The 21,943-nt window shown below is 43.8% G+C and overlaps 1 protein-coding gene across 1 annotated transcript in view; it reads left to right on the top strand.

The window, feature by feature from the left end:
- Window positions 1-21,943, top strand: part of LINGO1 (leucine rich repeat and Ig domain containing 1) — a 659,586-nt gene that overhangs the window by 18,958 nt on the left and 618,685 nt on the right. The gene's annotated exons all lie outside the window — the stretch shown is intronic.

Here is a 21,943-nt window from a genome sequence, read left to right as displayed (position 1 = left end):
CCTCATAATTGCTGATTGTTGTATACAGAACACTCTCATATAAGCCTTACTGGCATCCCAAATTGTGCTAATCTCCGTTTTTTGTTTAGTGTTTATTTGAACAAATTCTGCTAATGTTTCTATAGCTTGTTAAAGTATTGCTTTCTCTTTTTTTAAAAAAAATGATATTTATTGAGAATTTAAAATTACAGAGAAAAAAAGAAAAAGAAAGGAAAGGAAAAAAGAAATTAAACAATACAAGTCAATAAAAAAGAAGAGAACAAAACACACAATACATCAAAACCAAAAACAAAAGCAAACAAAAAATAAAAACAAATCCAATATTCCCAAATCTTTATCTTTCGTTATCTTGTTTCATCGACCTCCTCACACCTCCCTTTTTTGTATTCTAGTTATTAATTATCTCAGCAAATCCTTTCCATCTTTCACTATGTTCTGTCATTAAATTGTCTTAATTTATTTTAACCTTATCTTACCATAAAAAGCCCTAAAACTTAAAACTTATTTGTACATAACTCCTTATATAATTTCTACTAAAGCCAAATAGTTTCATTCCAACATTTTTTCTAACACTCATTAATTTTACAATATTTCTCTAAATGAATTTTTAAACTTTCTTCCAATCTTCATCCACCGTCTCTTCTTCCTGGTCTCGGGTTCTGTCAGTCCTTTCTATCCATTCCATTTAGTCCATCAACCTGGTGATCTTCTATCCGAGGCTCTTAACTCTTTTCCATGTCCCTTCTGCAGATCTTCTTCATATTTATACCTGCACTTTACTTTGTCTTCTGCTGATCTTGTTCTTAATTTCCTTCCTTTATCGCTGAGGAGTAGATCTTGGGGAGACTCCAACCTAACAATGTCTTTATCCCTTCTCGACAGGTCAGCCCATTCTCCATAGTCAGCACTAAAATCCAAAAGGTATTTCAAAGCATGTTTCAAAGTCCCTCCAAAGTTAAAGGCCCCGACAACTCCAGACTCCCCCTGGCGCAGAACCAGATCCCAGAAGCCAGAACAGCCCTGCATAGGAGGATCTATCCAATTTCCCATCTCCAATCCAAACGAGACTCCATATCTCCAAATCTGACTTTCTCCAGGTTCGGTCATCAAAAACAACAGCTTATGCTCCTGCAAGGCCGCGGCTCTCTCCACTTGTATTACTTGAGGTTCAACAGCAACCTCTTCCTTTTTCTTCTGCACAACTTGCCCTGTCAAAGCAGATTCCTGGGTCAGTTCCTGAGTGGTTTCTATATAGGTATTCACTGTTTGTCCAAAATTATTAACTGCAACAGTCATCAAATCCATCTTCTCATGTAGCTGTTCCAATAAAGCGCTTGTCTTGCAAAAAGCAATCACTAAGGCTTCTTCTGGGCACATTCTTGTTCAAGGTCAATGTCTGGTTCTCACGATCTTTAATCTCTACAGCTGGAGAATTCCCCAGATCGACTCCAACAACAGTTTCAAAAGCTCCCTCTAGGGGAAACAATTTCTATTTGTATCCGTCCTTTTAAAGGCAGATCCAGCAACAAAATTACTTTCGTTTTTCAAATATTTTGTTCCTTTTAAATGCAAAAGGAAACATTGGAATCAATATGTTTCTCTTTTTTAACAATCTGTCAACAAACGTTTTATTCACAGTCAATGAACTTTCCCCAAACGTCTGTCTTCCTAGCAACCCGTTCCCAGGTTCAAGGCGGTGGAAATTTATCTTTCTTTACTCTTTCTCCTCCAGGCTTGAACAATCTAAAATTTCCCCCCTCTTCTCCTGCTTCCAAGGGGGGTTTAGTAGTTTTAGCCAATGGAGATTTAATCCTTTACAAAAGACTTTCCAGACTTTAGCTTGCAATGTCTTTGCTTCAATCTATTTACAAAAGTGGAAGGCAGACTTCCTGTTTAGAACCTTCCCGCTTCGGTGCCAAATTAAGATGTTTCATAGTCCAATTTTCTGTTCTACTCACGGGTAGTTGTTTAAAGTCCAATTGTCCACAGGAAAAAGTCAGCGCTCTCTGGCAACAGCAATGCGGCTTCACTCCGTGAAAAGAGCAGTCGATTCGAAGCACCGCAGTGCTCACCCCACGTCGCTCCGGATCCCCGAAACCGGGTTTCCCCGTGAGTAGGGGAGGCGCAAAAGGTGCCTGCCGAATCCCACGTCCACAGGCTTCTCCCGCCTGTGGTTTTTGATGGGTCTCCGCCTTGCCGTGGCGGTCCAGACCCTAATTTCCACGAAGTGGATTCCTCCCGATCAGAGGAAATCTGCCATTGCCGGAGGCGCTAACCGGGAAGTCCTAAAGTATTGCTTTGTCATACCGTATGTTCTCATTCATTCACCATCTTCCAAAAGTTCTCCTGTTATATGCCAATTCTAATGTTACTGGATTATGATCCGAAATTGTTTTGGTTTTAATTTCAGCTTTTTTGGTAAGTAAAAATAGACTCTTTGACACCCAGATATTATCTATTCTTCCTCCGGATTTTTTGGAATCTGAAAAATCTGTGATATCTTTTGCATTGGAGTTTTTAACCCTCCATACATCATAAAGATCTAGGTTCTCTACCATTTGAAAAAATGTAAGAGGTAGTTTCTCATCTTTTGGATTATTTTCTCTTTCTGTTCTGTCCATTTCCACAGATGTAACACCATTAAAGTCACCTAGAAGTATAATATTTTCTGTGCAGTATTTCCATACTTTTTCTTCCAAATTTTTACAAAATTCTGATTTTTTTACCATTAGGGGCATATATGCCTATTATGTTAAATTTTTCTTTTCCATATTTTATCTCAATTCCAATGATTCTGCCTTCCTCATCCTTAAATAACTGCCTTGATTCTAATACAGGGTTTACATATATTACAATTCCCCTCCCCCCCAAATTTGAAGATTTAAATTCAAATCCTAGTCTTTTATTGCTTAGAATTCTATTATGTTTCCTATTTATATGTGTTTCTTGAAGACATATAATATCCCATTTCTTTCTCTTTAGACTGTGCTCTACTTTGTTTCTTTTAGACTTACTATTCAAACCATTCACATTCCAAGATATGCATTTAAGATCCATACACTTTATTAAAAAATGTTCAAAATTACCAAAATCAGGTTGCTTTCGTCACTCTAAATCTTAATGATTCCTTCTTTCAGTTGTTCTATCTTTTCTGGTTTTTTACTATTCTGGGCCCCCTTCTTCTATTTCCAAAACATTATCTCCTTCTAGATCCTTCCAATATTTCCTCCAAGAACCACCAGCTTCTGCTACCAATCTAAGTGTTTTCCTTCTACCTTTGTAAGTGAAAGTAATCCCCTCAAGAAACTCCCACCTGTAAGGAATTCCATTTTTCTTTAAAGCAGTTGTCAATGTTTTATAATTGCCCCTTTTTTCTGCAGGCGGGCTGGGATTTCTTTCATTATCTCTACGTTTTTCTCACCATTTCTTAGTCTAACATTCCTGTTGTGTTGTAATATCTTATCTCTTAAAAGTCTCATATTTAGGAAGATCAAGCAGTCTCCTGGCCACTTCTTATTTTTCAACTTATTTGACTGTATTCTGAATATTTTGTCAATGTACATTGCAAGCTCATCTTCTTCCACTCCCAGCCAGGTCACTATTAGTCTTTTTTTGGACCTAAAAGAAAGGGATGGATTTGCATTACCAGAGTTTAGGTTATACTTCGAAGCAGCCTGTTTTGTATGGTTAAAGGATTGGATGCTTCTAAAGAATACTAACTTACTTGATATAGAAGGATGGGACAATGTAGTGGGGTGGCATGGTTATTTGTGCTATGAAAAAGTGAAAATACATAAGGGATTAAAAATTCATATTGTGAGGAAAGCAATATCTGAGGTATGGGAGAGAAATAAAAAAATTGTTAGAGCCAAAAGCCCCATGGTGGATTTCACCATTGGAGGCAACAGCAGTTAAAAGAAAAGACATGGATAGCAACTGGCCGACCTATACAAATTTATTAGAAGAACGCAATAATCAATTAAGATTAAAAAATTATGACACTCTAAAACAAATCGGCATAAGCTGGCTAAAACATTATCAATTTAACAGAATTTTTGAACAAGACAAAAGAAAAATGGATTTGACAAAATAATCTCTAAACTAGACAAAAAACTCCTCTCAGATAACAAAAAAACCCCTGTCTCAAATGTACAAATTATTATTAAAATGACATCTTAAAGATGAGGAAATCAAAGATGTAATGGTAAAATGGGTGCAAGACCTGGGATATAATATAGAGCTAGAAAAATGGGAAAACCTCTGGAAAAACGATATCAGATTCACGACCTGTTATATGATTAAAGAAAATTTCCTTAAAATGATGTACCGGTGGTATAAAACTCCAGCAAAATTGGCTAAAATGAATAAAAAGATCAGTAACAAATGCTGGAAACGTAACCAAAAAGAGGGGAGTCTTTTCCACATGTGGGGGATGTGTCCCAGAATTCTGGGATATGATATATGAAGAAATTTAAAAAATGATTAGACATACATATTTTAAAAAACCTGAATTATTTTTATTAGGAATTTTCACAACGGAATCTCATCCCAAAGGAAAATAAAAGAGTCTTTCTGTATGCAATCATGGCCGCAAGGATCTCTAGCAAATTTTACAGGAAAGCTCAGTGAGCCTCAGCCCCTTCATGTGCCTTTCTGGCAAAACGTGAATTGTTGGTTTGTCTGCAATACAGTCATACCTCAGGTTGAAGTAGCTTCGGGATGAATATTTTCGGGTTGTGCTCCGTGGTGACCCAGAAATAACAGAGCACGTTACTTCCGGGTTTCGCTGCTCGCACATTTGCAGATGCTCAAAATGACATCACCTGCATGCGCGGAAGCGGCGAAACGCGACTCGCACAGTCGGATCTTACATTTACTTCAGGATACGAAAGGGGCTCTGGAACGGATCCCATTCATATCCAGAGGTACCACTGTAATGTCCCACGTGAAGATGGGGCATCCCTGATTGGAGATGTTAGGAATTGAACTTCTGCCAGTGTGGTGTAGTGGTTAAGAGTGGTAGTCTCGTAATCTGGGGAACTGGGTTCGTGTCTCTGCTCCTCCACATGCAGCTACTGGGTGAGCTTGGGCCAGTCACACTTCTCTGAAGTCTCTCAGCCCCACTCACCTCACAGAGTGTTTGTTGTGGGGGAGGAAGGGAAAGGAGAATGTTAGCTGCTTTGAGACTCCCTAGGGTAGTGATAAAGCGGGATATCAAATCCAAACTCTTAGAATCATAGAATCATAGAATCATAGAGTTGGAAGAGACCACAAGGGCCATCAAGTCCAACCCCCTGCCAAGCAGGAAACACCATCAGAGCACTCCTGACATATGGTTGTCAAGCCTCTGCTTAAAGACCTCCAAAGTAGGAGACTCCACCACACTCCTTGGCAGCAAATTCCACTGTCGAACAGCTCTTACTGTCAGGAAGTTCTTCCTAATGTTTAGGTGGAATCTTCTTTCTTGTAGTTTGGATCCATTGCTCCGTGTCCGCTTCTCTGGAGCAGCAGAAAACAATCTTTCTCCCTCCTCTATGTGACATCCTTTTATATATTTGAACATGGCTATCATATCACCCCTTAACCTCCTCTTCTCCAGGCTAAACATGCCCAGCTCCCTTAGCCGTTCCTCATAAGGCATCGTTTCCAGGCCTTTGACCATTTTGGTTGCCCTCCTCTGGACACGTTCCAGTTTGTCAGTGTCCTTCTTGAACTGTGGTGCCCAGAACTGGACACAGTACTCCAGGTGAGGTCTGACCAGAGCAGAATACAGTGGCACTATTACTTCCCTTGATCTAGACGCTATACTCCTATTGATGCAGCCCAGAATTGCATTGGCTTTTTTAGCTGCCGCGTCACACTGTTGGCTCATGTCAAGTTTGTGGTCAACCAAGACTCCTAGATCCTTTTCACATGTACTGCTCTCAAGCCAGGTGTCACCCATCTTGTATTTGTGCCTCTCATTTTTTTTGCCCAAGTGCAATACTTTACATTTCTCCCTGTTAAAATTCATCTTGTTTGTTTTGGCCCAGTTCTCTAATCTGTCAAGGTCGTTTTGAAGTGTGATCCTGTCCTCTGGGGTGTTAGCCACCCCTCCCAGTTTGGTGTCATCTGCAAATTTGATCAGGATGCCCTTGAGTCCATCATCCAAGTCGTTGATAAAGATGTTGAATAAGACCGGGCCCAAGACAGAACCCTGTGGCACCCCACTAGTCACTCTTCTCCAGGATGAAGAGGAACCATTGATGAGCACTTTGGGTTCGGTCAGTCAGCCAGTCAGCCTCTTCTTCTTCTTCTTCTTCTTGCATGTGCTCTTTCCCTGAGCTATCGCCTTGCACTGTAAGCAAAGTAGCAGCAGGGCCAGGAGCTTGACGCTACCCACTCTGCTTGGGTGCTTGGGTATTACTGGGCCAGTTCTGGCTAGGCTTCTTGTAAATCCCAGGAGTCAGCTGAGCAAAGTTTCCTCTCTAGGAAAGCTTTATTAAATTTTCCTCATTTCCAAGATTGCATCAACAACCTTCCTCTTTGCACAATGTTCCCAGTGATGAACATATGTGCATATAAATAATCTGCAAGAGGGAGGAACTCCAGGAAACTGAAGCAGACGGCACTGATCCCCTACAATTAATTTTAGATCTCTTCCAAGTTTAATTAGAAAGCAGCAGAACACAGTGTGGGACCAGAGCCAGCCCAAGGAGCAAAATGAAGCAGGGGGGGCACCTGTTTGCTACTACTTCTGTCTACTGCAACCCAACTCTATCTTAAAGTCTCCATCTCCTGACTTCAGAAGTACTGGTTTGCTGGAAATTTGTTGCAATGCAACCCTAGGCATGTCTACTGAAACATAAGTTTCCTTTGAATTCTGCGGCACTCCCTCTGGGGAAAGTGTGTGGGAAACTGTTTTGGCCCAGTGGGTCAGATCTTTATATTCCCACTGCCTGCTCAGCAGGCCAACTTTGTCAGGAGGGAGGGACCACCCATCTGTCAATCATGTAAGGTCACTGAAAGAAGGGTGGTCCCACTCACTCGTTCAAGTCCTGCAGGGCTGCAAGGAATAGCTAGCCAGCCCACCCAGCAGTGCAGGAAGAGAGATCAGGCAATTAAATAACAATACAGTGGTACCTCGGGTTACAGACGCTTCAGGTTACAGTACATATGATTCAGGTTACCGACTCCCCTAACCCAGAAATAGTACCTCGGGTTAAGAACTTTGTTTCAGGATGAGAACAGAAATCGTGCTCCGGCGGCACGGCAGCAGTGGGAGGCCCCATTAGCTAAAGTGGTGCTTCAGGTTAAGAACAGTTTCAGGTTAAGAACAGACCTCCAGAACGAATTAAGTTCTTAACCCGAGGTACCGCTGTAGACTAAAACAGACTAAAATTCTCATCCACTTTCTAAATGTATGGATAGACTTATCTAAAGAAAAATGTTTCTAGCAGGTGCTGAAAAGAGTACAGTGAAGCTGCCTGCTTGACATGTAGCAGCTGCTGCTGCTCTAGTGAGTGCTGGGTGGACCGCTCCCTTTCCTGCCAACTCCATCCGGCCTAGGGGGCGGGGCCTGCACTCACCACCACAGTCTAGAGGCCTGAGGAGCTCCCTGCAGCAAGTGACAAAATGGTTTTAAATGTTTTAAGTGCTTTTAATTTGCTGCACTTTAAATGGTGGTTGTTGTTTTTTATAATATTCTATAATTTTATTGTTTTATTTCTGCTTGGGGTTGGATAAGTATTTAGTCAGGGTGGGGAGTAGTTTAATTTTAGCACTATTGTTTCTTGCTTTGCTTCTATTTTTATTATTCTGTTAAGTTATTATATAGTTTGTATTTTGCTTTTTAAGGGGAAGGGTCAGGGCTGCCTGGGAGTGGGCCTCAGCCAATAGAATGGCTGGGGCAGGTTCCACAGGGGGGAATGTATTGGGACACCCGATCTCAGTGATCACGGGCAGGAGGAGGAGATACGCTAAGACCAGACCATGTCATTACCGAGGAAGCAGGCTTAGTCGTTGTTTGAGGACTATCCCTCTCTCCAGGTCTGGTCCTGACCGGAAGGATACAGGAATCAGCAAGGGAAACCCACATGACCTGAAAGTGTTGCTGTGCAATGCCAGGTCAATGATGAATAAAACCACTGCCATCCACGACCTGATTGTGGATGGAGGATATGTGTGACAGAGCATGTGTGACACAGACCTGGTTGGATGAAGCAGATGGGCCTGTCCTTGCCGCTGCTTGCCCACCAGGTTTCTCTTACGCACAGCAACCCAGGTCATGTGGGCGGGGAGGGGGGGTTGCAGTGATTTTTATGAAGTCATTAGTCTGCACCAGGTGTCCTATTGGGAAGACCCAGTTTTCTGAGTGCATGTTCTGGAAGTTGGGCAATAGGGGCAGTACAGGATTCCAATTGGTGTACTGACCTCCCCGCTGCACCAAGGATTCCCTGCCTGAGCTGCTTCAGGTCGTGGCGGATATGCTCCTGGAGACACCTAGCTTGGTCGTCCTAGGGGATTTTAACATCCATGCTGTCACGACCTTACAAGGGGCCGCTTGGGACTTTGTGGAAAGCATGGCCTTCATGGGGCTGTCCCTGAATAAGTTTGGCCCAGCTCATAGCCGCAGACATGACTTAGACTTGGTGTTTACCTCTACGGATGTTGGTGATCTGACACTAACTAAAAGCAAAACAAAAGCAGTGCCATGGTCAGATCACTTCCTGGTGCAACTGGACTTCTCTGCGACCCTTTCCCTCTGCAGGGAGGTGGAGCCGATTCAGATGGTCTGCCCCCACTACTTAATGGATCCAACTGGTTTCCAGAGAGTGGTAGGGGATGTTTTATCCCACATTGATGGCCTCTCAGCTGATTCCCTGGTGGCCTGCTGGAATGCGGAGTTAACCAGGGCTATTGACTGTCTGGCTCTGAAGCGCCCTCTCCAGTTGCATGGAGCCCGGACAGCCCCATGGTTTTCCCCAGAGCTGAGGGCGATGAAACAATCGTTGAGACAGCTAGAGCGCCGGTGGCAGAAAACTCACTCTGAATCAGACCGGACACGGGCTAGAGCTGAACGTCGAGCCTACCAAGTGGCAATGGCGACAGCGAAGAGGGCCTTCTTCGCCGCCTCCATTGCATCTGCAGAAAACAGCAGCAGGAGACTTTTTCAGGTGGTTCGCAATCTATTGGAACCACCTGTACCACCGGGGCCTGGTAGGGACCCCAAGATCTCCTGCAGTGCTTTTGCAAAGTTTTTTGCAGATAAAGTCGCTCAGATTCAGAAGGAGGTAGACTCCACCGTGGGAGCAGGTCCGGGGTGGGAGAGTGCTAGAGTTCTGTCTGGTCCTGTTACATGGGATCAATTCCAATCTGTTACCTCCAAGGATGTGGACAGGCTGCTTGGACAAGTGAAACCGACCACCTGTCTCCTTGATCCTTGCCCATCCTGGCTGATAAAAGCGAGCTGGGAAGGGCTGGGCGATGGGCTCTGCGGGGTGGTGAATGCTTCCCTCTGTGAGGGAGCCTTCCCAGACACGCTGAAAGAGGCGGTTATTAAACAGCTTCTTAAAAAACCATCTTTAGACCCAGCCAATTTGGCCAACTATCACCCAGTCTCAAATTTACCATTCTTGGGCAAGGTGATTGAGCGGGTGGTTGTCGAACATTCCAAGCATGCCTGGAGGATGCGGACCATTTGGATCCCTTCCAGTCGGGATTCAGGCCTCACCATGGGACTGAAACTGCCTTGGTCGCGCTGGTTGATGATCTCCGTCGGGCTAGGGACAAAGGTGAGAGCTGTTTCCTAGTTCTGCTGGATCTCTCAGCAGCCTTTGACACGATTGACCATAACATCCTTCTGGACCGTCTGGGGGGGGGGATGAGTGTTCAGACCCCTGGGCTCTCACTTGTGGGGTGCCTCAGGGTTCTGTCCTCTCCCCCATGCTTTTCAACATCTACATGCAGCCGCTGGGAGAGATCATCAGGGGGTTTGGGCTGGGTGTTCATCAGTATGCAGATGACACCCAGCTCTACCTCTCCTTTGAATCAGAACCAGTGAAGGCGGTGAAGGTCCTGTGTGAGTGCCTGGAGGCGAATGAAGGATGGATGGTGGCTAACAGATTGAGGTTGAATCCTGACAAGACAGAAGTACTGTTTAGGGGGGGACAGGGGGCGGGCGGGTGTGGGGGATTCCCTGGTCCTGAATGGGGTAACTGTGCCCCTGAAGGACCAGGTGCGCAGCCTGGGAGTCATTTTGGACTCACAGCTGTCCATGGAGGCACAGGTTAATTCTGTGTCCAGGGCAGCTGTCTACCAGCTCCACCTGGTACGCAGGCTAAGACCCTACCTGCCCGCGGACTGTCTCGCCAGAGTGGTGCATGCTCTAGTTATCTCCCGTTTGGACTCCTGCAACGCACTCTATGTGGGGCTACCTTTGAAGGTGACCCAGAAACTGCTATTAATCCAGAATGTGGCAGCTAGACTGGTGACTGGGAGTGGCCACCGGGACCACATAACACCGGTTCTGAGAGATCTGCATTGGCTCCCAGGACGTTTCCGAGCACAATTCAAAGTGTTGGTGCTGACCTTTAAAGCCCTAAACGGCCTTGGTCCTGTATACCTGAAGGAGCGTCAAGGGCCTTCTGGCGGTTCCCTCATTGCGAGAAGCAAGGTTACAGGGAACCAGACAGAGGGCCTTCTCGGTAGTGGCGCCCACCCTGTGGAACACCCTCCCTTCAGATGTGAAGGAAATAAGTAGCTATCCTATCTTTAAAAGACATCTGAAGGCAGCCCTGTTCAGGGAAGTTTTTAATATTTAACGCTGTATTGTTTTTAATACTTGATTGGGAGCCGCCCAGAGTGGCTGGGAAACTCAGCCAGATGGGCGGGGTATAAATAATAAATTATTATTATTATTATTATTATTATTATTATTATTATTATTATTATTATTATCAAATAGGCAGGGAGTTCCAAAGTGTAGGTGCTGCCACACTAAAAAGTTCAAGTTCTTACAAATGCAGAGTGGTTACTGCGTGGCACTTGTGACAATGCCAGTTCCACAGATTGAAGTGGCTGAGTGGGCATATGTAGGGCTTTATATACTAAGAGTAGCACATTGCACTTGGCGCAGCAGCAAATCAGTCACCAATGCAGATAAATCATGGGTATGATATGCTGACTCCTTACTGTGTGCCATTTGGTGTGCTGTTTCACTTCTCTGGCTTGGCTCACTTGGTCATCCCCAGCACCTAGTGTGGGCACCCAAGGAGCAGATATCAGGACACAGGGAGCTGCCTTCTGCTGTGCCAGACCAGTGGTGGTGGTGAGGTGGTTTGCCCGGGGGGGTCATAGGGAACAGCATGGTGGCTGCTGTGTATCAGGGGTTGGGTTTCTGGCCATTTCGGGTTCTGCTCAACAACTTAGATTTCCCCCCAAAAGCTCAACAACCTTTGTCTGCCTCAGGTGCTAGCGGAGGTTGCTACATTGCTGGGCTCAAGTTCTGTGCTGCCTCCCTTCCCTTGATCCATGGGAGCTAAAATTGCTCCATGTGGTCTCTCAGAATCCTGGCTCGTAGGGCTTTTGATGGTGATGTATCTCTCAGGAGAGCAGAAAAGATCAGTGAGAAAACATACACTTCTCCTTGTAAAATGGGAAGGGAATCATGTCAGGCCAGCTATACAAAGAAGTCAGTTCCCAGGGGAAAGAGAGAAGGTCATATGCGAATGGATCAGCCGGTATAGGTGGATGAATTCTACAGAAAGCTCTCAAAAGTGACATTACTTTAAGCCAGAGACTTTTTCAGAAAGATATTCAGAGGGCTTTAAAGGTTTTTCCTCCTTTGGGGGAGGAGAAAGCAAAAAAGAAAGGGAAAAGGGAAAAGGTTCTATGTATCAACAGTGAAAGAAACTAAATTGGAAAAATGGCTACAGGTATCAATTTCAGACAGGCCACACATTAAGGATTGGGGAGAAATTTGGTTTTATTCACATTTAAATGTGAAGCTGTCTAAATCAGACTTTTGAAGCAAGCCATGGACTGAAACGTCAGCTGCCTTCAAAATGTGCTGTGCAGTTTGCAAGCCAAGTAATGTGTACATACAGTACATGCACATATTTGGGTACAGTGTGCAAATTGAATATGAAAATTAGGAGAATTGCATGTAAAAATTGCATATAAAATTTAGGAGAAATTCATGCTAAAATGCTGGTGAATTTCTTTTTTATTTTTTAAAATAATATGTTATTAAGGCTTTTCATGATACAATAAAATACAACTCGAAATGGAAACAACAACAGAAAAGAGAGAGAGAGAAGCAGATTCCTCTTTCAATGATAGATCTTAATCCTTGTCTCACACAGAAGGGGGTGGATCCTCCCAACTCTCGCCTAGGAGCTTCCCTTTCTTCTCCCAGCCTCCCACCCTGGAAGATCTTCCTTTCCCTGCCTCTCACACAGGGTCCTTCGCCAACCATCCATTACCTTCATGTGTGTACAGTCCTCTCATTGACCCACGGTACAGGACATCAAAACAAAAACAAAACAGAAGCAAGAGCAAAGCAAAGGAAGCAAGCAAGCAAGCAGAAAAACAGGGAGAGTAAAATAATAAAAGAATAAAAAAAGGAAAGAAAGGAAAGAGAAAGACATAAAAGGGCTTCCAATTCTCTGTCTGTCAGATATATATTATTTCAAAATATTCAGTGTTTACCCTAGGATGGTATCCAGCTGTTCTTCCTTCTGCTAGACAATATTTCCCCAGTCTTCAGATTTGGACATCTCAAGTTCATTCATTTATCCTTCAACACAAAAATTCTAAAAGAGGTTCTCCAATTATTATTATTGATAAATGTCAGTAGTAGTCTTCCTTCAGTCCAACATGACAACTTTACCTTTAATGTTGAGAAACAATAGACCCTTGATCTTTATTCCCACAGGAGTCTCTTCGCTGTGGTCATATATTAAATCAGTAATCCATAGTTATTTACTTATTGCATATTCATTGATTCACACCCTGTTCCATATCTTCTAATCTCATTTCCTATTGACCATAGTTCTCCATCCAAATTTAGGGGGGGGGATCCATTTCCTCTTCTTCAATTCTTTTTCCAGTAGTGTTGCCAACAGCTTGGTAACTTTTTCCTTTAAATTCACTCCAAATTGTACACAGAAGCCATTTTTTCTCAGCTCTATTTCTGCCAGCTCAGGATATTTCTTAATCTCCCATGTGGAGGTCCTCTCCATTTCATCACCTACTGCCTCCAGCATTACCATTCCACTCTCCTGTTCTGGCAATCCTCAACAATATTATTCTCCAAAGGTTCTGTGTCTTCTTTACCCTCAGCTTTCTCTGGTCCATTTTCATTCACCATTTCATACATATCTCAGCTCTGAGCTCTTTCAGTTGCTCATCCAGTAGTTGCTGCATGATGCTAACAGTCAGTGGGGTGTCCAATAATATTTTTGCCATACTGGATGTTTTCCTCAAGATCCTACAGTCTTTGCTTATCAGAGTACATTCCTTGTATTCCTTTCTCACAGTAGTGTAATTATGCAGTTTCACTTTACAATCAGCACTTTTACCAATGAGACAGAGGATTAAAAATAAAATAATACGGTAAATGAAAATTTCTAACAGTTGGAACATTGCTTGGCTGTTTAGAGTTTTCTTATGTACAAACAATTAAAACATGCTTTTTATTTTGCTTTCAGCTTTTTAATTGCCATGTCTTCTTAAGCCAGCAGTTGGGTCATGTTTCGGATGTATGTTTCAATGGGCAGACAGATAATCTCAGTTGTAATTTATAACAGTCACACAAGTAATTGAATAAAGGGAGGTTTAGCCGACCTTTGACCTAAGTGATGGCAAACCTTTTAGAGACCGAGTGCCAAAACTGCAACCCCAAACCCACTTATTTATCGCAAAGTACCAACATGGAAATTTAACCTGAATACTGAGGTTTTAGTTTAGAAAAAACAACTCATACATTAACATCTTTTGTCTTAAAAGAAAAACACAATAACAGAGCTTTCAATGATACAGAGTGGTGTTACCCTTCATATCTGTGTGTGTGTGTGTGTGTGTGTGTGTGTGTGTGTGTGTGTGTGTGTAGAAATGAGCTAAATACAAAGTTGTTCCCTTCAAAGCCTCCCTTGAGTAGTATTCCAGTCATTATGCCCTCAATGACATAGTGCTTTTACACATTATGTCATCTACAAGGTGAAGACAATTGATGATTATGTCCCACTTCTTAATTGAAATAAGCAATACTACAGTACATACTCCTGGAACTTAAGTTACTTCTCATGTCCATCAAGGGCTCATATTGCTTTCAGTATGTGAGTGACCCCTAAAAAAATAGCCTGCATTGATTTCAGTCTGCTTCAGCCTATGGCAAACCAGTTGTGTGTAGCTACTGCCTTTCATTTCTGACCAAAGCTTCTTAAATTAGGGCTACCAGTTGATACAAAGATTATATCCAGAACATGGCAGCAGACGCACAGTGGGGATCTCACAAACTCAATTCAGGCAGTGCCAGGACTAAAACATTCTGATATAACAACAGCAGCACCACATACATAAAACTATGAGAGACACAGAAACACATTGATCCTTGGTGGAGTTTTTTTAAAAAAGTTGTCATGCCTTTAATTTATTATTGGCCTTGGGTGCAGAGTTTGTCAATTTTTTTAAAAAAAGTGTCTGCTAAGCAGGCAGAGTCAGGTGTTGCAATCTGAGGGGGTGGCACCATTGGATCTTGTGGCAGTGAGTTCCATAGCTAACCCATGCCTGGAACACTTTGTCCTTCCGGAATCTCTTCCTAGCCTGTTCATGGGATGACCCTTAATTTCTTGTGGTGATCCAGCATGGTGTGGCATGAAGTTAAAAGAGAGGGGGTGGTTGACCTGTGCTCCTCGGGTGGTCGTGGGCCACAATTCCCACCCCCGGGGCTGAGCAGGGCTGGGGGCAAAGGCAGGCTGCCTGGGAGGAAACCTGTGGAGTAGGCTCAGCCCCACCACAGCGGGAACTTTGCCTGCCACCTGGAGCTCCTCATGTGGAAAACACAAGTAGCAGCAGTGGCAGGAAGAAAAGCTCCTCTTTCTCCACACTTCGCAATGTGAGCTCATGCCCCACATCAAGGCCATTTCAAAAGCGGAAAGCCACCCCTCCTTCCTGCCCGCTGCACCCACCCCGCCCTGTGGCAGCCGGCCTCCTCTACCCCCGGAGAAACCGGCCTCTGGCCCCTGATGCACCCAAGGCGGCCACCTTGCCTTGGCCTGCCATGCGACGCCCTTTTGCAGCTCTTCAGGCGCCACCTCGGCAAATGGGCTGTGCACAAGCATCATCTATCTTTGAGAAGGCCACTTGCATCGCCACGTCCCTGGGGGGATTAGTGAAGGGAGAGTGAACTCGCCATTTTTGTCATGGGCAGGGATTGTTTCGTATAGTAACTCTGTGCTGGGGCAACAGCACACATGTCCACAGAGAGGGCTCCAAGTGGCCTCTGGCACTGCCCTAAGGACTGACCCTAAGGACTACTATGCGGTGTTTGGGCAAGGTTGCGGTTCTTCCGCTCTTGGTTACTCACCCTTTTCTGAGCTCTTGGAAATTTTCTCAGTCTCTTGGCATGGAAAGCAGCCTTTTCAGAGCATTAGAAGCTAATTCCTGTTATCTCTGTTTCTCCAGAGTTAATGCGATAGCAAGGATATTTTAATTTTTTTGATTGTCAACAAGAGATGTCTAGTCTGCCACATTTCCTCCCCAGAAGTCATAAATTGCTGATGAATTTCCATGAAAACTCTTTTCCCCCTAATGCTAACTGATGTGGAAATGTGGAGAAATGAACTCAGTAATGGACTGGATGAGAACCAGTCTAGGCAGTTCCCTAGACCAGGTGACTGGGAGGTTTCCTACTCTAGATGGGGTTACATTCTCTCTGAAGGAGCACATTGGCAGCTTGGGGGTCCTTCTGGACCCTTTGCAGTCACTTGAGGCTCAGGTGGCCTCAGTATGCAGAGTGCCTTCCACCAGCTTGGCTGGTGGCCCAGCTATGCCCTTCTTATCTGGACAGGGATAGCCTAACTACTATTGCCTATGCTCTGGTGACCTCTGGGTTAGATTACTGCAATGTGTTATATGTACAGCTGCCTCTGAAGATGGTTTGGAAACTTCAGCTAGTGCAAGACGGTTTGAACATATCACACCAATCCTGGTTTGATTGCACTGGCTGCCAGCTAATTTCTGGGTCCAATTCCAAGTGCTGGTTTTGACCTATAAAGCCTTAATGGCCCAGGACCACAATACCCCCAGGACCACCTCTCTCCATATGAAGCAACCCGGACTCTGCAATGATCATCTGAGGACCTTCTTCATGTGCCTCCTCCACAAAATGTCTGAAGGGTGGCAACTCAAGAACAGGTCTTTTCTGCAGTGGCTCTCCGTTTGTGGAATGCTCTCTCCAGTGAGGTTCGCCTGGTGCCTTCATTAAACACCTTTAGGCAACAAGTGAAAATGTTCCTCTGCCGCCAAATGTGTTGGGGGGGGGATTGTTGGTTTGTTTTTGTTCTTATTTTTATTATGTATTTTGTGTTTTTTATATTGTACTTTTATATTGTGAACCACTCTGAGATCTATGGATAAGGGATGGTATAAAAATTTAGAAAATAATAAGAATAGAAAAATTGGAAACAAATGGAAAAGACAGTAAAAATGAGAAACAGAAACTAAAATTGACTCTTGGTATTTGGTAATTTTAGAAAGTGTTGACAATACCTGTTATTACTTAATGACCAATAAGTACGGTATGTGCTGCTCTGAAGATAAGTATGGTCTTAGGTTTCAGTATCCATTACTGCAGGAAGAATGGCCTTGATGCTAAGAATATTCTGTTAAGTGCTAAGCAGCAATATTAAAAATGCTAATAGCATTATTAGGTTTAACCCCTGTAACAAAACCATGGCAGAACATTTAGCCTGCTAGGCACCAAAAGGGCACCAGTGGACTCATAGTTCAGATGACTTGGTGAATTTATTTTGTGCCTACTCTGCGGGTAGATGATTTTCCTGATGAATGCTGATTGCCTGTTTGAGCCAATGATGAAAGGTAAGTCTCATCTAATTTGTCAGCGTAGGTAAAATGTAGAATGCCAATGTGCCTTTAAGAGATGTGTTAATTAGGGCATGATGTAAAAGCTTATTTCCTGTAAAGAATGTTCAGTGGTCAGCAGTGTCTAATGTGGAATCCATAGCAATTCTGACAAAATGTAAGAACATAAGAAGAGCCTTTAGCTGGATCAGGCCGATAGCCCATCAAGTCCAGCATCCTCTTCTCCCAGTGGCCAACCAGAAGCTCCAGGGGGAAGATCCCAAGTAGGATCCAAGCGTAAGAACCAGCACTTTTTTCTTTAAAAAACGTTTAGGGGTACTCTCATTTTGACTCAAGAAAATCACTAGGAAAGGAAATGAAGCCGCCATCGGGGGTAGCAATGGATGGATGATTCACCGTGCTAGAGAAGAAACTAAATTTTTTATTTTTTTTAGTTTCTTCTCCTGTTAGATTCACAAAATGTTTAGGGGTATGCATACCCCTGCGTCCCCCCAGAAAAAAGCACTGGTAAGACCACTCTCCCCTCCCGTGGTTTCCAGCAAGTGGGATTCAAAACACTGAGGGAATGCTCATCCAATTTGCAGATGACACCAAACTGTGAGGGGGAGCCACAGAAGACAGACTTGGAATTCAATATGACCTTAACACATTGGGGAACTAGGCACAAAATAACAACATTTGTTTTATTAATTCATTTTATTTTATTTCATTTATTGAATTTATATCCTGCCCTATACCCAGAGGTCTCAGGGTGGTTCACAGAACAAGATAAACATAAAAACCACAATATATATAATCAAAATAAAAACAATAACCCAATAACCCCCCCCCCAAAGAGTCACATTTTAAAAGGGCATAGGATGTCAATTAAATCAACCAAAGGCCTGGTTAAAAAAGAACATTTTAAATAGGACCCACAAAGGGGAGGAGGGAAGTCTAAGATATTCTTTGGAATCTTGTTTCTATGTTGTATGTTGGACATGCGACTAAAATTTTAATCTGAAAAACCAAATAAATAAATTTATATAAAAAAAGGAACGTTTTTGCCTGGTGCCTAAAGGTGTATAATGTAGGTGCCAGGCGAACTTCCCTGGGGAGAGCATTCCACTTGAATTTCAATGGGGACAAATGTAAAGTTCTACACTTAGGCAAAAAGAACCAACAGCACAAATATAGGTTGGGGGACACCTGGCTTAGTAGAAGTACACGTGAAAAGGATCTCAGGGTCTTAGTGGACCACAAGCTGAACATGAGTCAACAGTGTGATGCAGCAGCAAGAAAAGCTGTATCAGCAGAAGTATAGTGTCCAGATGAAGGGAAAGTAATAGTACCACTTTATTCTGCTTTGGTCAGACCAGATCTGGAATAGTACATTCAGTTCCTGGCACCACAACTTAAGAAGGATATTGACAAAGTGGAATGTGTATATTGGAGGGCCAACAAGATAATCAAGGGTCTGGAAACCAAGTCTGACGAGGAAAGGTTGAGGGAGCTGGGGATGTTTAGCCTGGTTAAAAGGTGACTGACAGGAGATATGATAGCCATCTTTAAGTATCTAAAGAGCTGTCACGTGGAAGATGGAGCAAACTTGTTTTATCCTGCTCTGGGTGGTAGGACCCAAACCAGTATCTTCAGGTTACAAGAAAGTAGATTCTGACTAAACATCAGGAAGAAGAGATGTTTGACAGTAGAATGGTCTCCCTTGGGAGGTGTGGACTCTCCTCTGTCACGGATGCTTTAGTTGAGTTTCCTGTACTGCAGGGGGTTGGACTAGATGACCTTTGGGAACCCTTCCAGCTCTAAACTACTATGATCATGGAGGCAGAAGAAACCCATTGTAACTCATAGCCAATTATAGCCTTCTCCCCATGAATATGTCCAATACTCTTTCCAAGTTGGTGGCCCTCACCACCTCCTGGAGAGCCATTGCCAGTCAGTAGAACTGGGTGATAGATCAGTCAATTGTCTGAAACCGGTATGGTGTTCAGATTGTGATACAGTGGTACCTTAGTTCTCGAATGGCTTGACTCCTGAACAAATCAACTCCTGAATGCCGCAAACCTGGAAGTAAGTGTTCCGGTTTGCAAACGTTTTTTTGGAAGCCAAATGTCCAATGCAGCTTCCACTTGAGTGCAGGAAGCTCCTGCAGCCAATCGGAAGCTGTGCCTTGGTTTTCAAATGGTTTCAGGAGTTGGATGGACTCCTGGAATGGTTTAAGTTCAAGAACCAAGGTACCACTGTACTGGTTTCAGACATTAGGAGCTGGCAATACATCATGGTGGCTGGATACTTGTGATGCATTCCCAGCGATGGACACATAATGCTGTACTTGATGGACCTTTTGGTCTGTTCTAGCAGGGCTTAATTCCTGCCTGGACCATTACAAAATCTATTTGCCAGTCTAGTTCTCAATGTTTTGCCATAGTGAGTTTAAACTCCATCCAGGATGTAGCCGACAGGCATTTTCCACATTCTCAAATTAGGATTGTAACTGCACATTTTTAGAGGGTTTGTGTGCACACCTGGAAGTGTAATATGGTGAGAGACATCATTCAGGGTTTGTCATAGTACTTTGATCTTCTACAGCACCCCCCTCCACCCCTCTCTCATCTGTCATGCTCCATGATTCACACTTGTAGACGATCGCCGGGCAGATTTTCCTCTTGTAAATGATGAATAATGCAGCGTCGAATTTTGTTTGACAATGGGTGAAATTTGTTGAATAAATTATCCCCTTAACAATGGCTGCCCTCAAAAAATGAGTGAACAGAAAGAGGAGACGATGGGAAAGCAGGAAGATGGCAGCTGAATATCCCTGGGTTTAATCTTGGCAGCTTTGAAGCCGATCCACTCACTCAGGACTGTGAATAAACCTGGAGACAGAATTTGTGCCTAGCTTTCCTGTGTGTTTGCTGACATTCCAATTTTTGTAGGAAGACACGGTGGAAGAAATGAAGAAGAGACCATAGCTGTCAACTTACAGATTTGAAAATAAGGGACCAGCAGCCTCGAAAATAAGGGATCAGCAGCCAAAATAAGGGATCTGCAGCCTCACCTGTTCCAGGCACTCCTGTCTTCCTGTCCTCCTGCAGTTTGGTCAAACTCATGCTGGTAGCTTCGAGAACACTGTGCAACCATCTCATCCTCTGTCGTCCCCTTCTCCTTGTGCCCTCCATATTTCCCAATAACAGGGTCTTTTCCAGGGAATCTTCTCATGAGGTGGCCAAAGTCTTGGAGCCTCAGCTACAGGATCTGTCCTTCCAGGGAGCACTCAGGGCTGATTTCCTTCAGAATGGAGAGGTTTGATCTTCTTGCGGTCCATGGGACTCTCAAGAGTCTCCTCCAGCACCAGAATTCAAAAGTGTCAATTCTTCATAGGGGATCATCAAGTTTACTCTTTGCTTGCGTGCACGCAGAAGCTTGGGGCGCCCTGAGCTCAGCACGCCCCAAGCTCCTGGTGTAGCGCAGCGATCCGCTAGCCCTGGGAGAGCCCCGCGGCTCTCCCAGGGCTAGCGGACTGCTTGCCGGCACGCAGAAGCTTGGGGAGCGCTGACCTCAGCTTGCCCCAAGCTTCTGGATTAGCGCAGGGGTCCGCTAGCCCTGGGAGAGGCGCCCGGCTCTCCCACGCTAGCGGAGACCTTGCCGGCATGCAGAAGCTTGGGGCGCGCTGAGCTCCGCACGCCCCAAGCTCCTGGTGTAGCGCAGCGCACCTGGGGGGGAAATAAAATTTTTTTCCTTTATTTCCCCCCCAAAAATCTAGGTGCGTCTTATGGGCCGGTGCGTCTTATGGGGCGAAAAATACGGTATATCTTTGCAAGTTTGACTGGGGTCATGTACCACCTGTATATCATTTTCATAATGTTTTCTTTCAAGGCACTACATGACGTGAATTTCATGCCGGTGGTCCATAAACTTTCCCAGTCTTCAAACATAATGTTGTACCCAATGTCTTGAGCCCATTTTATCATGGCTGATTTAACTATCTCATCTTGAGTATTCCATTTAAGCAGCAAGTTATACATTCTTGAAAGCACTTTCGTCTTAGGTTCAAGTAGTTCTGTCTCTAATTTCGATTTTTCCACCTGGAAACCAATTTTTTTGTCTTTTTTAAAAATCTCTTGAATTTGGGCATAGTGTAGCCAGTCTCGCACCTTGTCTTTTAATTTTTCTAAGCTCTGCAACCTCCAATTGTCTCCAACTCTTTCTAATATCTCACAGTATTTTGCCCAGCCACCCTCCATATTAAGTCTTTTTGAGGCCTTAGCCTCCATTGGTGATAACCACCTCGGGGTCTTATTTTCAAGTAAGTCTTTATATTTAATCCAGACATTAAATAAAGCTTTTCTGACAATATGGCTTTTGAACAATTTGTGAACTTTTACCTTGTCGTACCACAAATATCTCTCCCTTAATTTTGACCCAAATGCTCTCACTTTGGCTTTGAGGTTCTAAATCTTGGATCTCTTCACAGGTATACACATCCCTGACATATAACGCCACTCCTCCTCCTTTCTTGTCTGGTCTGTTTCTCTGAAATAGATTGTATCCCTCCATTATTACATTCCAATCGTGGGACTTATCCCACCAGATTTCAGTGATGCCTATTATGTCGTATTTAGTTTGCTGTACCAAGAGCTTAAATTTCCAACACTTATTGGAGCTTGTTCTATACATTTTGGCCATTTTCGCTGGTGTGATATACCTGTTGGGATACTGCCAGGGAGATAAAGTCCATCATGGCCCCAAGCCGTCTGCTGGACGATCCATCGATCTCCCGTAGTACGCAGAATCAGCAATTAGCGACATGAGTTTCTAGAAAATATCTTGCCACATTCCGGAGCTCATGCACACTCTATCA

The sequence above is a fragment of the Podarcis liolepis genome (assembly GCF_965112155.1).
Source record: "Podarcis liolepis genome assembly, chromosome: 9".
Lineage (NCBI taxonomy): Eukaryota > Metazoa > Chordata > Lepidosauria > Squamata > Lacertidae > Podarcis > Podarcis liolepis.
This window is presented reverse-complemented; position numbering and strand designations above follow the sequence as displayed.